Source organism: Cupressus sempervirens, chromosome 9 (genome assembly GCF_028749045.1).
Source record: "Cupressus sempervirens isolate cs-2001-9-10 chromosome 9, ASM2874904v1, whole genome shotgun sequence".
NCBI lineage: Eukaryota > Viridiplantae > Streptophyta > Pinopsida > Cupressales > Cupressaceae > Cupressus > Cupressus sempervirens.
Genome location: NC_143126.1, coordinates 770547966 through 770566568, shown reverse-complemented (window position 1 = coordinate 770566568; position 18603 = coordinate 770547966). Strand labels below are relative to the sequence as shown.

The 18603-nt window shown below is 32.4% G+C and overlaps 1 pseudogene; it reads right to left on the bottom strand.

Moving 5' to 3' along the window:
- Positions 1-423: 423 nt before the first annotated feature.
- Positions 424-18603, bottom strand: part of LOC149540968 (uncharacterized protein At4g15970-like) — a 39818-nt pseudogene continuing 21638 nt past the window's right edge.

The window sequence follows — 18603 nt, the reverse complement described above, 5'->3', positions numbered from 1 at the left end:
ATATTCCCCACTGCTATCCCCACGCTAACACTACGCCCTTGCTAACACTACAAGGCTATTTGCTAACACTGCAAACATTTCTCCAAAACTTATCTTTCCAAATGACCCAATGACCCCTTTTTATACTACTCCTATTGGAAAACCAACGACCGAGATTAAATCAAACCAACGACTGAGATTAAGACAACTCGACAACCAATAATAGAATTGGTTGCAAGGTGTCCAAAAGGGAATCACTAAAATTAGTAAATAATTATCCTTGCAACAACCATTTACTAATTCTCGGCAAGTGGTCAAACAGTTGTCCAAACTACCCATAACTAATGCTTCTATACATAGATAAGGATGAACAACTATCCAAGCTACCCATAAATACTACTGCTATTTTCAGGTTAGAAATAATAGTTTTCCAACTAACAATAATTAACACTCGGCATCTACAAGAATCCACCACCGCTTCTCATTTTCTGCCTGTGACAAGAAGCAGGAACAGGAATACAATTTATCCAACAATTCCTCCACCCTGAACATACACCTAACGTACCTCTGGAGCGCTACAAGCAGAAGATCCAATTTTTCTTGCAAATGAAGAAGGGATTTAGGTGGATTGACATCAATGATATTGAAAATGTAATCTTTGCAATTGGGCATGCGTCGGGCTTCAACTGACCACGCCAGCTCCTTCATCTGGATGATCTCAATACACCCACATCTGACATCAAATTTAATAGAGTCATCGGAGGCCCATGAGCTCTACCATATGGAAATTTCAGTTTCCAAATCCAATATGTACTCATTGCTTCCCATGTTGAAAACTCAAGTAGATTATAATTGTTCTCCACCTCAAAAATTTGCTAGACCCCAGTCTGTGTGATTGGTTTTAAACAGTTCGATAATTATAAATAGTAGATTTCATGGGCCTTCTTGTCTGTTGCACTCTACTTTCCTTGCAGCATCCAAGAAACTAAGAGGATTAATTCCTCCAATTTCTCTTGCCTTCCATGTCCACCTCATTCAGTTTTCATAGCAATATCCAAGAAATTGGGAAGCTACCCCTCTAGCTCTTCATGGCATCCTCCTTTATCCAACTTTTTTCAGATCCCTTCGTCTTCCCTTCTCCTTTTTCCTCTCCCTCACCTCCTCTTCTTCTCTTCGATATCCCTCATTTCCTTCTTTGTTATTCCTCTATTTTTTTGCGTCTTTTCATTTTCATAGTATTATTCCATCTTTTTTCGTAAAAAGTGTAGAATACATTATTTTATTAATAAACTAATTTAAAACAACTAGTGTACATGCCTACTTCACTCAAAGTAAATTAGACTTTAAGAAAAGAATTTCACATAGCAATAAAGCTATTTTGATACTTTTCACAAATATTTTTTAATACATATATGAAAAGTATTTAAATTGAAGATATTCTTTTGTATTATGTTATTAATTAAGTCGATAGGCTTAGTGTGGGAACTTTGTTCCCCAAAATTTTTTTTGTAATGGAAAATTTGTAAGACTTGTTGATTTTTAATTTTTCTGATCCAGTCAACCGACTTTTAGAAATTTCTAAAAGATATTTAGTTTCACGGAAAAGTTTCTAATATGTGTTAATAGTTTTGCATATCCATTGCAAAAGCTACAAAGACCCCTTTCCAATCTTTAAAAAAAAATTAATTTAATGTTTAGATCGTTCGAAACTTTTTTGGAATGCTTTGCATAGAAAATTCTTCCAAACTTATAATTTGAGTTTTAATTTTATGCACAATGGAGAAATGGGATGTGTATAGCTTTGGAGTGTTGGCATTGGAAGCAATAAGCATAAAACATCCAGTCAGAGAAGGGTTCAAGGAGGCTTGGTTTAATGCAGCTCAAACTAATAATGGAAGTGAGCTTCAGTAAAGGATATTTTGGATGAATGACTTGAAGATCCACAAGAAGCTATGGTGGAAAATATTTTGTGGTTGTTAAAATTTATGGGGCCGCACAAGACTCTGCTTACAAAACCATTAACCATTCTCAACTATTTGCAGGCTCCTTGAATGGTAGAACAAATGCTTTTTTTTTCTTAGAATTTTCCAGACCATAGTTGCAAGTATGAATGGATTATAAAATGGTAGAACGTATGCTTTAAATTATATTCCCTAAGCTACCTCTTTTTTTTCTTCCCCTATATGTTGATTTTTTTCTTCCCCTAGATGTTGGGATCTAATCTTATTAGTGTACTCTTTAATGTTGAAATTACATAACAAATTTGTAGGATGTTGTTAATAGAATTTACATAACTAAAAAATGAAGTGATTGTGAGGCATTAAAGACCCAAGGAAATACAAAAAAGAGGAGATTTTACCACTTTTACAAGAAATTTTGGAGTTCAATTATTTGTTTTGTACATTTTTTTTTCAGTAAAGATGTGATAATTTTAGCCATGCCAATTTGTTGTTTTCCCTTGACATATTTTGAGATCTATGTGAAAACCTTTGAAGGGAAAGCCAAAGGCATGGGTATTCTTTTTTCTTATGTTTTTTTTTTTGGAATTTACAGTTCCTTTTTAGAGAGCCCAATTCATCTCTCTATTTATCGAGGTCTCCAGATATAGAGGAGAAAGAAATTGGTTTTTTATTTATATTTTTAGTTTTAGAGCTAAGATGAGATTTGAAGTAGTAGAGCAATAATTTAGGGTTAAATTTATTTGGCCTCTCATTTGATAATATTTTAAGAGAGGGAGAGCAATTAAGAAATGAAGAAAAAAAAGGAGACACTACTAAATATTTTATCTCAGTGGATATTCAATTTTTGTTTGAAACATTAGATGTATATAATAAACTTACAAAATATAAATATATATAATAAACTTACATACCCATCGTATATGTATGGGACTAATGTAAGCTACTTTTAATATGATATTTACTAAATATATATTTAGAATGACCAAATTTTTTTGCCTCATCTCAACAACAAAAGGTTACTCATTTTGGCTATTGAAGATAAAAAAAAGTCACCATTATGCACTAGACTTCAAAATTAGAATATTACCAGGTTGTGGTGTGGCATAGAGGTAATGCATGGAATTTAAATAAAAAAATTGAAATCCCTAAAAAATCTTTAAACTAAACATTGTTCTTTAATTTTCATTGTTTAATAATATATTTTAATAAATGTATAGTTCTTATATGATAGATTATTAAAAATTAATTTGTTTCGTTCAATTTTAAAACTTGTGTATGATTTATTTTTTTTAAATAAAATTATTTTGATGATAAATCATTAAATTTAATAACTTGTGTTAATTAAAAATATTCTAATCAAATCTTCGTATAAATTTTTTTATCGATCATTGTTAAGAAATTTAGAAATCTTCACAAGTCTTCAATTGAAAATGATACTATTTATATCATTTATTTATACAAGACCAATGTTTCAATTGTTATCATCTTAATAATACTAATATTTTAATAATAAGTAAATTATAAATGATGCAGTATAGGGGACTTTGAAGAAATATGAATGTTGTAATGTATGATGGATGCATCACATTTTTCATCTATGATTGGAATGGACATGATCCATGCAATCAATCTTTTATTTCTTAATTTATTTTGAAGACATTTGTCCATAATATGAAAAGAATTTTAACATGAACAGTTCTAAATGAATCTTTTGAAAAGTCTAGATTCCTTGATCAAGATTTATAAAAGCTAATAATATTTAAAACTTTAAAGTATCTTTTTTTCCTAAATTTTTAAGCAGTAAGACCTCTCCATTTTACAATTCCTAGATGAACAAAAAAAGACCTTTTATTTTTTTAATTATGTTAAAAATAATGAACAATTAGAAAGTTGTTAAATTTACAATTTCCAAGTGAACAAAAAAAGACCTTTTACTTTTTTAATGATGTAAAAAATAATGAACAATTAGAAATTTGTTAAATTTACAATTTCTAGATGAACAAAAAAAGACCTTTTATTTTTTTAATGATGTAAAAAAAATGAACAATTAGGAAGTTGTTAAATTTCCTTTCCCAAATTTGGAATATTCCAATTATCTAAGACCTCTCCATTTTACAAATTTCAGATGAAAAAAAAAAAACATTTATTTTTTAATGATGTAAAAAATAATGAACAACTAGATCCTAAATTTGGAACAATTATCTGTTAATTCCAGATTAGCAACAATGGTTTTTTCCCATCACTTATGGAGAAATTTATGTTAAATGTGAACTATTAATTGTTTTCTCCAGCTCTTTAGAAATTACATCCAAATTTTTGCTTCTTCCTTTATTTATTCAATGCAATTCACACATGTTGTAATTCTAGTTGATAAAAAATTATTTTCAGTGACTTTATGTTTTGTTTGTATTTTTCTATAAGTTTTGTTTCTCTGGCAAGATCTAGAATTGCACAAACAAGTTATTTGTGTGTACTGATGATAGAATTGTGATAGAATATGTTTTTAAATTTTATTGATGATTTTTGTTTTTGTTCTATTTTGGACAATATTGAGAGCAAACCATGTATAAGAGTCAAAGATGTAGATATTTTGGGAGTAGTCAACATGACCATAATTATTTGGAATGTGAATAACAATTGCAATATTGATTATTTTAGTTTTCATACATTAAGTAGAATTTAGTTAGTGATAGAATTTTTGAATTACAAGAATGTAACAAATTTTGAGAATATATATTTTTATTAAATAAAAAAAATTACAACATTTTATAGTTGGGAAGAATAATTTGATTTTCAAATTAGATAAAAATATATATTTCTTAAATATTTAACTCCTATTAATAAAAAAAAAAATGAAATCATTGAAACTTTTCTCATCAAAATTTTGTTATTAATGTGTCATATAACTTTTATAAATACAAATAAAATCTCTTAGGCAAGAGCCTATAACACAATGCTAACTTGTGAGCCTCTTATGTCAGAGGTCTTGGGTTCGAATTCACTTAACACATAAAAATAATTAATTATTAAAAAAAGAAATAATTAATCTTGGCTTCGTCCAATTACTGATTTAAAAAAAATCAGCTTTTTGTTGCATGTACAAAACTTGCAATTACTAGTTTTATTAGTTCCTTTAAAGCAGGCATTTGTTACCTGCAATTATTTATAAAATTTAGACCGATTAACTTTAAATATTTTTTAAATTCATTAAATTATTATAAAGTTTGATAAATTTCATGTATTTATAAATTTCAAAAAATGATAATTATCAATGTTTTAATTGGTTGTGAGTCATAAATGTAAGAAGAAAAAAGAATTACTAAAACTTAAAATTCAATAAATTTCTAGCTATCTTCAATGCAATTAAATACTCCAAATCCATAAGGTAAATTCTAGAATGTAGTTTATTTATCACCTATAAAATCATGTGCTTGTTCGGAGAAATAATTTTTGTCAATTACAACTAAAATTTGAAGGCTCATTCATTGTTCCGGACTAAAGCGTAAGGAAGGTGGAAAAAAATTTAAAAAAAATAAATAAATAATATATTTATGTATGTATGTATGTATGTATGTATGTATATTGGGTGAAACATTATATTTATATTAATACTAAATTGTTCAAAATAGCTCCTGGAGAAAAGAACTAGAAAAGAAAAGCTTTGGTCATTGCCTGATACAAAAAGGATAGAGAAGAAAAAATACTGCATCAAGAGAGAGTATCTATCAACACTAATGAATCTTGTCCTAGAGATTCCCAAATCAATAATATAGTGATTACAAAGAGTCTAAAACTCATATGAATAGAATTCATTGTTTGGTGCCAGAGACAAAACTAAGAGCCCAGCCAAAAACTATCATAAACATTGCCATCACTGATCTACATCCAAAACTCCAGTTGAGACCATGATATTAGAAAGCCATCTGATGCAAGTGCAATCCAAGACCATGACTTGTATACAATATCTCAAAAGAACAAGTGAAATCCATAAAAGAAAAAACATGTGAAATCATAGAGAAGTCATGATTTACTATTAAATAAAATATGAGAATGAGTCAATCTTATTCTAAACATATTCTTTTGCCACAATATTAACCAAGTTGGGGAGATCAAGGAAGTTAAGTAGGGAAAGTAACCTGAGTTAATATAAACCTCATCAATACCCAAATTAGCTAGACAATCAACTAAAAGATTGCCTTCTCTATAAGTATGCATGATGTAACATTTAGAGATTGAATCAAGAAAAGACCATACCTGATGTAATATATACTGTATGGACCAATTCTATACATGACATTTAATACATTCATTAATAATAATGGATGAATCCCCTTCAACATGTAACTTAGATATAGAAAGTGATTTTACAAGTTCCAAACCAAAAAGCAAGGCCAAGGCCTCAACTTTGTTATTAGTACACTGAGGGAGAGAAGATGATTTTGTTGTAATTGCATGAACTTAAAAATCTCTAATGACTATGCCATAGCCAAAGTTGATTGGATTTCCTCTAGAGGTCCCATAAAAATTGAGTTTGAAATAACCCTCACTTGGAGGAATCCACTTGGTTTGTGCTAGGATAAGAGGAATCTTGGATGGACACATTGGAGTAGGAAGATGAGGAAAAAGCAAACTCTTCCACTGATGAATAACATAGCCATCCTAAGGAGAAAAAACATGTTTATCCTTACATTTACTTACTCAAGTATTAACAAGCTCAACAATTAATCTCTCTAATCCTTCAAAAAATTCAGGTATTGGAGATGATGTCTGTCTAAAAATTTTATTGTTTCTTTCCCACCAAATTGCCCATACTACAGATGTAGGGATGCACTTCCAAAGACATGAAAATATTGATTTAGAATATAATATTGGCCATGCTTGGAATAAATTCCATGGAGAATTAGGTAATGGCATATAGAAATTAAGCTTATTAAGGACAAAATGCCAACAATCTTGGGCAAAAGGGTAGTTTAAGAGGAGGTGATCTGTTGTTTCTGTAAATTGTAGATAGAGAACATAGTGAAAGTGATTAGAAATGCTCAAACTATGAAGATGATCACTAGTTAAAATTTGGTTCTTTAGTGCAAGCCATGCAAAGCACCCTTCTTTTTGTAGAATTGAGCTATTCCAGTAGAATTCAAAAGCATGATATGTGGTATTATTAAATTGGTTGTGTTGGAGAGCTAAGTATCCTGGTTTAATAAAGTATTTACCATCTTTAGCTAGAACCCAAAAGAGGCAATCTGGTTGATTAGACATAAAAGAATTCCTTTTAGTTAGTACTTGTTTGAAAGAGGTAGCCTGATTGTGAGATATAAGAAGAATTGAGGGGTCTTGTCAAATGACTAGCTCTGTGACTCTATGAATAACTGATACATAATGAAGTGCCTCTCCCATTTGACTTTTGAAAGTTGTCCTGATGGATGCAACCTTGATGATCTTTTTTTTGTGATGGTTCTTGATTGTGACCCTGAGTGGTCTACATCGTTGAGCTGTTTGGATTTATGTTTCTTTATCAGTGACGTTGATTATGCTTTTGACTGATCTTTGAGATTATGATGTAATTTTTGGTTCACTAAGGTTTGTGTTAGTGGTTACCAGGATCGATGTGGTATCATGAGGTTGTTCCGTGATTACCTTGAGATGTGTGTAGAGATTGTTCTATGTACTATCACCATGCTACACTGGACTAGGTTCCTGTAGCAGTGGTTAGTCATGTTTATGACTATGGTTGTTTGTGTGTTTTAAGTGCCCTTTTAATGCAGAGTAATCAATCTTTATTAAATGCGTAAGTAATTAAATGGATTGTTCATGTGAGATTATTTGGTTATGTGTTGTAGAAATTTACCTTGTTACATTTATGATTAGAGAGATATTTGTTGCTCATGTTATGTTTACATTTGAGATGACCCGAGGGTCAGATGTTACTCTTTGATTCCAGTATCATAGATATTAGACTACTATGATGTTCAGTTAATCATATTGCGTGATGATGTCATTTTGAGATGACTATGTGTTTTATGATGTTATCTAGTTATCTGGTATTTGGACATACCTCTGATTTTGTTATGTGATGGATTTAATGCTATGGTTATTTACTTCATTCCTGCGTTGCTATGTCTTTTGTGAACGTGAGTGATGTAAATAGATTATTTTAATATAATTAAATAAATGGTTAAATTAGGTGATTTAATACATTTATTGCTTCAACTATGTTATTATATGCAATTGCACTTGATCGTGTTGTTTAGTGTGCAGGATTTATATCCCTGGCAATGGCACTTTGAGTTAGTGATTCAACCGTTCATATTTTACCAATGTCGCCTTTGTATGGTCGACGTATCTTTAATTAAATGTTTTAATTTAAACCTTTTGGTGATTATTAAATCCGAACTCATTTGCATTATGTGATTAGACCAGTAAGCGTGTCTATGCATTTAGAGGTTCGCATTGTCACAAAAGTTATTAAGGAGATTTATGAGTTTTTGGGTTTTCAGGATTTTTAATTGATTTATTTTAATTTCTGGCAGCTTTGCCATAGATGAATTCCTATTTATAGGAATAACTTGTTTTCATTTGGGTCGATTGGGGTTCAACTAGATTGGCTGGTTAAATGCCCTAATCGATTATTCACCCAAAAAGTGAATAAGTATCCAAAAAGGAATTTAATTCCTCACTTCTCACTTTTGAATTGGAAAGTTGGAGAGTAAAACCCAAAATCCTCCTCATGAGGATTTACTGTTTTGTTCGTTGTGGGAGCTACGGGCATGGGATCATCACGAGGTTGGGCTCGTTGGATCCAGCTTGGGGAAACCTTAGATTGCCGTGATTTTTAGCTACTTCTACGAGATATTTATTTTATGGTTCAGATTCCCGTTTTGCCCTTTTGGCTGTGAGGTAGGGCTTTCCTGTTTTATTGTTTCTGCTTGGTTTCTACTTCTTTTTTTGGTAGCCATTTGTTTGGAGGTTGAAAACTAGTGTTCCCCTCTGTTTCTGTACGTTAGTTCTACTCGGTTGGGTGGGTATGAACATTTCCCTATTTTTTGAGATGAGGGTTTGGAGTTTTGCACCGTTATGCTGGCCGTTTTTGCATACGGTGTCTGATTCCATTTATTTTTGGATTTTTGGGGTTTTTGAACCCAAAGGCCAAATGGGTTTTAATGTTGAAGTTTTTTCAAAATTTGAGATTTTCACCTCGTTTTGTGTGTCGCACTGTTTTCTCAAGTTTTCTTGGCACAATGTGGGTCATGGACTTGGATGATCCATTTGGATATCAGTCAGACCACTTTTGCACTTTTATGTTACATTGGGATGCGTGTTGCATCCGTACTCCTGACATTGTGTTCGGTTGAGTGATTTTATACTTGTTATGGTTTCTTTTGGACCTTTTCTTTTGTTCATGAACGCTAGGATTTGTGTAGAATCCATACTCTCGGATTGAGGCTGATTGAGTGAGTTCATGATGTTTGGTCTTGTTGCATCATTGGGATTCGTGTCGAATCCATACTCTCAGATTGAAGCCGATTGAGTGATTTAATGATGTATGGTTTTATTGGCTTTGGGATTCGTGTAGAATCTGTCCTCTTGAGTTGTTTTCGGTTGGGTGTTTTTTTTTCATTGTGTTCTCATTCCTATCCTTGTGTTATGATCTTCGCGATGGTTGTGTGCCACACACGAGTACGTGCGCATACATTTGTTGGGTGACTTGTGAGGCTCGATCTTTCATGAATTTGTCGAAAGTTATGATCATTGGGGTTGGGATGGGAGTATGCATGCCCACGGGCACTTGTCATAGGATGAGCATGGGTAGGGTAGGGTAGCATATGGAGGGGGCTTCTACCTCGCAGCCTAGTGATCATTGTGCCCAGAGGGTTTGCGAAGGAAGCTTTAATTAAGTGAAAATAAAATAAAATGTGTGACTGGTAATAAAACTTAAGATAATAAAAAGGTTTGGGGTGCAAGAGCCTTTCTGTTGAGGGATGTTGAATCTGCGCAAGTCCTAGCTTGGGCTTTTTGATGCCAAGCGACTCTCCATGATGTTAGTCCCTACTTAGTAGCCTTTTGAGTGTCTGACCATGACCTATACTCCTTGCATTGTCTTAGGTTCTTGGTTCAGCCATCATACTGTCTGGCGTGAGTGTTAGCCATGGATGTTGTATTTTATGTGTTTGCGGTTGGATCATTATCTCCATCAACACGACGGGTGTGGACCTATGGGTGCCACATGCTTGGGAGGCATAGCTACCTTCACCACTACTAGGGATTGGTGTACACATATGATCTTTGTCCTAGTGCGACCGTTGCTAGATGTCTTCACTTGGTACTTCGGGTTCTGGAGTATGCTTTCATTGGGATGCTTGTATATCATGTTTAGATGATGTTATTTTATTTGGCGCATTCCCTTAGTATGATGTGATTTGGTTTAGTAGTATATTTGTTGCTTACTATTGTTTAGCATGTGATAGGTGATGTTACCTACTGTAGGATTATCTTATGCATTATCACTAGCATGTTAGATTTCCTTGTGCTTATATTGTTGAATGTTTTTAGTAGTGATGTCCCTATTACGACAGTACCGACGATTTGGTCGGTGGCTTGGGATGTTACGCGCGGGGGATGGCTAGGACCCACAATGGTCTTATGATGCTATTGACAGTTGGGAGGAACCGCACACTTATTTGGTTGTTTAGCTCTGAAATGTATTTTTGTTCATTGCGATGTTTATTTCAGTATGTGCTTTGCTTTTATGTTTTAGATGGTTAGATGTTCCTCTTTCCTTGCTGTTAGTGCTCTCGAGTGTTCATTCCTCGATTTACGTGGATTTGGTACTCCCCGGTGTGGAGGTTTCCTTGTTTGTTTAGCTTTTTATTTATGTTTTGTGTCGCGCTGATTTATTTCCTTGCACGAGATTGTATTTTCCTCGCGTGAGACTATTTCTTCCTCGCGTGAGACTATTTCTTTCTCGCGTGAAATAATACACTTCCCATGCGAGAATGTAAATCTTTGTGCGGTGCGTAGGGAATCCTCGTGTGAGAATGTGAATCCTCGCACGAAGCTCAGTTGTCCTCACGTGAAGTGCGCACTTTCTCGCACGAAGCGGTGAAAGATCTTGCACGAAACTCTAGACTAGTTTTTCTTTCTTGTGCGAGAAACAGGGGCTGTCTGGGCTTGTCGGATGAAATTTCAAAAGTTGGTTTTGGACACCCTTTTGGTTTTTACACCTTCTTGGTTCAAAATAGATTTCCTAGGGGTTTTCTTTCTCGCATGAAAGAATACACTTCCCGCGCAAGAATGTAAATCTTCGCGTGGTGCGTAGGGAATCCTCGCGCAAGAATGTGAATCCTCGCACGAAGCTCAGTTGTCCTCGCACAAAGTACACACTTTCTCGCACGAAGCAGTGAAAGATCTCGCGCGAAACTCGAGACCAATTTTCTTTCTTGCACGAGAAACAGGGGCTATCTAGGCTTTTTGGATGAAAGTTCAAAAGTTGGTTTAAAAACCCCTTTTGGTTTTTACACCTTCTTAGTTCAAAATAGATTTCCTAGGGGTTTAAAATATATCGTTTAAGTATAAGTTGACGTATATTTACATCAACTTATACTTAAATGATATATTTTAATATATGCGACAAATCGTTTGAGATAGGTTTCAGACCTCTTGGAGATAAGTTATGGATTTTAGGAAATTTCAAGGCTTCAAAAATCTAGACTTAGCCAATTCTCAGGGCTTTAGGATTTCAAGCTTAGCCAAATTTTAGGATTCTGCATTTTACCCCAGCTTGGTGTTTTGTTGATGAGTGGTTGTTCTTGAACCCTCATCTTGTTGTGGTGGTTGTTGGCTTTTGTTCGTGTTTGTATTTTGGTAGTGGCGTTTGGAGATTCGTTGGTTGCCAGGATTGTGTTGAAGTCTTCTGTTGCGATCTTTGTGATCCCTGTATGATGTTGTCTTGTGCATTCATACTTGTTAAAAAAAAAAAAAATCTTCGCTTGATTTGAATCCTTGTTTCCAAGGATCTTCGGGCAAGGCATTACACATAAGTAGAAAAAGATGTCCCCCAAGCTTGAATCACTATGTTTGAGAAATCCTTTAACGAATCAATAGTGGCAGGATGGGGGGGAACCCATTCCATGAATCAAACTAAAAATTGACACTATCCTTGTTGTTCATTTGCCATGATATTAATGAACTAATAACTTCTCAAGAAGCCATCATGAAATCCAAAATGACAGACCCCTTTGGCAGGTCTAGCATAGTAAGAACTCTAGAAGGTTCCAAGTTATCTAAATATTTCTTTTGTAAAAGGCGACACCTTTTGGCAGAGGATTTTTCATACATTTACCAAACAAGTTTAGCATCAAAATCCTTATTCCTATTGGTAATGTTGGGAAGTCCAACACCTCCTATTCTGTAAGAGGTTGACATGTCACAAATAAAAATTAGTGGTATTTTCTTCTGACCATTCATATTATTGAACCAAAGAAAGGTGTGGATTAAAGTTTCAATTTGAGAGATGATACCTTTGGAGGTTTGTACAATGGAGAAGTAATAATTAGGAATGGTAGAAAGAATAGTTTTGATAAGAAAAATTCTACCCGAGAGGGATAACTAGTGAACCTTCCAAGCACTAATTCTACTATTGATATGATCAATCATAGATTTCCAATAAGAGGGTTTGTTTAATCCCATAAAAAGGGAACACCAAGATAAGTAGAAGGTAAATGATCACGGGAAAAACCAACAAGATGGATTATTCTTTGAGTAACCAATTGGGATGTATTAAAAACATAAATTCAGATTTAGTTACATTGATACATTAACCTAAAAATTGTGTATATAGGTCAATGGATTTCTTCATACTTTATGCTTCTTGATATTTAGATGATCCATACAGTAAAGTATCATCAACAAAAAGAAAATGGATTATGGACAAAGATGTACCTACAATATTGATATCTTTCCACAACTCTTTTTTATTAAAAGAGTTAATATGTCTACTAAAGACCTCTACCATAATGATAAACAAACATGGAGAAAGAGGGTCACCTTGATGAACTCCTTGGGAAGAGGCAAATAAACCTGCTGGTGCACCATTAATGAGAATGGAAAAATGTAAACTTGAAATCTAAGCTTTAATCCATTTACACCACCTAGAAGAAAAACTAAACTGATGAAGGTCTAGAAGAAGAAAATACCAATTCAATTTATCGTAAGCCTTCATCACAAAGGCTGCAATATAATTTTCTTTGTTGGAATGAAGGGTCTCATGGGCTATTATAGCCCCCTCAGTTGTTTCTCGACCAGGAACAAAACTCCCTTGTTTTGTTGATATAATTTTTGGAATAATGGGCTTAAGTTGCAAATAAATAGCCTTTGTGATAATCTTATAGACAGTGTTACATAAAGAAATAGGACAGCAAAAGAATAGGGATCATTAACCTTTGGGATGAGAGAAATATTGGTGGTATTTAAGTTCTTCAAAATGGAAACATTTTTCCTGGATTATTCAAGAACCTCAAGCAATTCAAAACAAATGTCATCCCAATTTTTTTTGAAAAAATAATGCAATGAATCCATCAGGGCCTGGTGCCTTATCAACAGGCATAGAAAAGACTACAACACATATCTCAAAAAGAGTAAATGGGGCTATAAGAATTAGATTGTCTTGTTGCATAATCAAAGAAGGAATGGAATCCAAGATCTCATCCACAAGGTGAGAAGAGGGTGGATCCTACGGTGACGGGGAAAGTAGATTAGAGAAGAACCTTACATTCTCAATTTGAATGCCCTTAGCATCAGAAATCAGATTTCCTAGATGGTCATGAATTGTAAAGATTGTGTTATTAGCCTTCTTTTGTTTGGTAGATGCATGAAAAAGCTTACTATTCTAATCCCCTTGTTGAAGCCACAATTCTCTAGACTTTTATCTCCAACGCTCTTCTTCTTTCTTACATAATTTAGACCACTCCTCTTGCAAATTCTTTTGTCTTGAATGCATATCAACATTTAAACCATGGAGTAAAATATGTTCATTAATCTTAGCTAGATTTTTCTACCACCTTTTTCTCCTCAAAAATATTTTTAAAGCCATGTTTATTCTAGATCTTGATTAAGGCCTTTGGCATACTGCATTTTCTTGTGAAACTGAAACATTTTGGTTCCTAGCTCTAGTGGAGCATCCTTCCATCATTGTTTTAAGAGGCCATCAAAGTGGTGATGACGATACCATACACTTTCAAACTTAAAAGATGGTGCAGAAGAACTAGTAAGAGGAGAATCTGATGGAAGAATGGACAATTGAATAGGGAAATGGTTAGATTCTAAATATGGTAATATATCTGATTGGATAGTATAATTTGCTAATTTCCAACATTGTGAACAAAAAAATCTATCCAATCTAACTGCAATCTGGTGGAACCCAACTCTTCTATTAGTCCAAGTGAAAGATCCAGCTTGTGGGTGAACATCAAATAGAGCATTATTGCCAACAAAGTCATTAAAGTCCCGGGTAGCTCTAGGAGGGGGAATAATCCCTCCATACTTATCCTTGGGATGAAGAATGGCATTAAAGTCACCAGCAATAATAAATTTGACACGTACTTATTGCTAGATAAAACCTGTAAGAGTAAACCATAAACTTTGTTTATCTGACGTAGGAATAGGGCCATAAACATTAATCAAATGGAATGAAAGTTCATAGTGTTGATTGGATAATATTTTCCAATTAGTTCCTTGATGGAGATGTTGAGTCTTGATAGTCTTAGGATTCCATAATACAACAAGGCCCCTAGAAGCACCTAAGCTAGGAACTTGTGAGGAATTCCATGATGACCAATATCCAATAGATTTATGAAAGTTATTTGTATATAATATTAAATTTGATTGAACAAACCATGTTTTAACTCAGAGATTTTTTTTTAAAAAAAACTAAGATTATGGTTGAATTTTTATGAAAAATATTTTACATTCTTTACAAATATTATATGCGTGCTATTTTGCAAAAGTAATTTTCTCTTTCATTTTTTAATATATTTTTCATTCTTGCTATATAAAAGTCAACATTTAGTTTATTGGAACTATGTCTTTCAATGTTTCTCCTACATTGTAATCTTGGCACCTTTAATTATCGCATAGAATTCTTATGATCACACATTTTATTTCATGATGATAAGAACTCAAATTTTAACATAATATTTTATTACAAATAAATTCCACTATTCTTTTAAATCTATTTTAAACTTGCATCATTCCACTAACTGTATATATTTGTAACTCTAAATACACTACACTATGATACAATTGGCATGAACTATGAACACCCTTACCTATTGCATTGAATTCATACGGTTCCATGCATTTTGTTTCATGACGATAAGACCTCAAATCTTACCATAATATTTTATTACAAATAAATGCAACTATATGTTTTTAATCCTTTTTAAAAATTTCATTATTCCAGTAACTCTACATATTTGTAACTCTAAATATATTACAATATTATACAATTGACAAGAACTATGATGCTTTGGATCTCTTGTTTTTTTTAGTAATACCTAGAAAATTATAACTAACTAGACCTACTTAAATTTTATCCCAGAGAAAATTGTTCAGAAAATATTTTGCTTATGCATAAAGAATTGTTAAGGATGTTAAAAAAAAAATCTTTAACAAACTTATTATATAAATATTTTTAAATATTGTCATATATTCTAATTTTATTTATATATTAAATATGAAAAAATAAAAATATATTTTCTTACGGTAAATTATGGTAATTAAGATGAAATGTGTATAATTCAAGCATAAATCAAAAATATTATTAGAATTGAGAGTACTAGATGTATAATAATTGGTTGAAATAAAATGCAAAATAATTAGACTGGTTGTTCGTGGGGACATTAATGACTAGACAATGTTGATATCAACTAGAATATGATTTCAATAGCTTATGATTTAGCTATCTCAATTTGAACGTATAGTTTGAGAACTACAATAATGAAATAATTATCTATGTATAATAATTGAGTCTCTATAGAGATATTCAAATTCAATAGCTATATCATGTATTTTCTCTGATAATAATTAGTAATTTAAGATTAATAATATTTAAAATATATATATATATATATATATATATATATATATTACTATTGAAGTGAAATGGTTATTTGGGCTTGACCAACATATAAAAACAAAATGGTAATGAGTTATTATGTTTTAATTATCTTAATAGTTTGTCAAAGTATTTGATGGCTTCATAAGACTTATTGAAACTTAGGTCACTTTACAATTGCTCGTTCTATAGTTTAAATGTTGTTATCTCAATGTCCTTGACATTCAATTCATAGTTGGCATTCATCATTTGACTTAGAGTATCCAATTGCATGTTGAAAATCTTGGTTAGCTCTAATGATTTTTCTTCCAGTATATTGGTTAAAATTCTTTTGTCCTCTTCAATCATGGCTTTATCTTCTATGACTTTCTTCTTATATTCAGTCACCTCACATAGCAGTATGGCTTGTGATTCTTGCTCTAACTTGAGACTTTTGATTTCCTCAGTTTGGGCTCTATCCTTGTCCATTAGATCTACAACTACCACATCAAATTTATTGGAGTCTCCATTAGCAAATAGCTTAGTAGTTTCTATCTCTTTGTATTGTGTGTCATTTTCCGTAATAGCAATTTCCTTCCTTCTCTTCAAGTATTTCTTTAGTTCTTCTCTTGCTTCATTCAATTGATGTAGAATGAGATGTATTTCAATCTCCTAATTCTCAATAGTCTTTCCCAACTTGTAGACTCCTATTTCAAGATCTTTCGTCAAAGCTGCAAAGCTTCTCTTTTAGAGAGCAAGGCTCTAATACCAATTGTTGGAATTATAATAGGAAAGGTAAACTTCTTAGAGCACGGGGAGGGATGAATTAGTAGTTTAAACTTGGACCCATGAAAAATTTCACCACACATCCATCTCATACATTTAATAAGTAAAATGAAATAACATGTAAAGCACATACATCTAAATCATGTAAACATATAAGCATTCACACACATATGACACCAGATATAATTATCGAAAAACCCTCCAAGTCAGAAGGTAAAACTGGGGTGGGATGACACCCACAAATCTTCACTACTACAGTAATAAAGTGTATCTAATGAAGGTTACAATGTTTTGATCATGACATGTTTTACCCTATTAAAGGATTTCAACACCCTGTTAGAAGTGTGCCTTGGTAAAGGACTTTAACTCACAATTAAGTAAGCACCCTATTAAAAGATTTAAATAGAGCCTATTAGGACTACTCTGTTAAGAGATTTGACTGATTCACCTGCTAGAATGATTCAGCGATGATCCTATGGTTAGCACTTGATTGCCTGATGAAAGATCACTTCTAAACTATTGTATTATTGATCCTTCTTGATCAAAAGTCTCTTTGTTGTATGCTCTTCTCTTTCCTCAGTTCTACTCTAATTGATTTGACACTGCAATCTCACTTCATAACTCCTTAGTCACCATGAATGCTCTATTTCCACATGAAAACTTCTCTATGCTCTCCTTCAATAGTCTAGATAGTTTAGGGTTTGTCCTCCTTAAGAAAACTTAGGTGACATAGGGTTAGATATGAATCAATGGCTATGATTCATCCATTTTTCACTTAAATCCTTCCCTTTTTTCTGATTGGTTGCATGTAATTTTATTGGGAATCCAACATAAGATTCATCCTTATCTCCAAAATATCGTAATTCATCCTTAAGTCAGCTCAAAAATGGCTTACATGGTTGTTTGTGCCATTACAAAAAACTATAACAAAACTATCTCACTCAACATCTGAAGTTTCTGATGCTCGACATAAACTAATTTCTACACTGAGACTTGGCATTTGTATCACTTGGCATGTACTACCTTCTCGGCTCTTGAATCACTCGACATACATCATCTACTAGGCACTTGAGTGACTCGACACACGAGTGGCTCGGCACTCACTGTTGACTTGACATGCTCTATAATATACATGTTGTACTTGGCATATACTATTTGTTTGACATTAAGTAAGTAAATAACTTAAGTGTGTAGACACTCATTTGTCAAAACCAATCTGAGATCAATAGACAACATATGTCCTTAGGGGTCCTAGGACCCCTAGGGATCTACTTGGTTGCTTTGAATACATCGAAAGGCATCATACGATAACCTATGACCTTTTCGACGCATTTCATGATAATATTATATTTAATAATAATATAATACTATATATTTTAATATAATAATATATTATTATTATATTATATAACAATAATAATCATATATATTATTATATCATTTTAAATAATAATAACCATATAATATTAATATATATATTTAATAATAATAATAATAATTATTATATATATTACTATATTATATTTAATAATAATAATCATAATAATAATCATAATAATCGTAATATTACTATATATAATAATAATATAATATTACTATATAATAATAATAACCATATAAGAATTTTTCTAAGGGAAAAATTCACCCAGGAACTAAGAACTCAAACACAAGCACACAGTAGACCAAAGAGAGAGAGTATGATCAGAATAACAATGTATTCAATAACTGGTTCATTAGAGTACACTAGGAGTGCCTATATATAATGGCCTCTGAGATACATCTAGAATG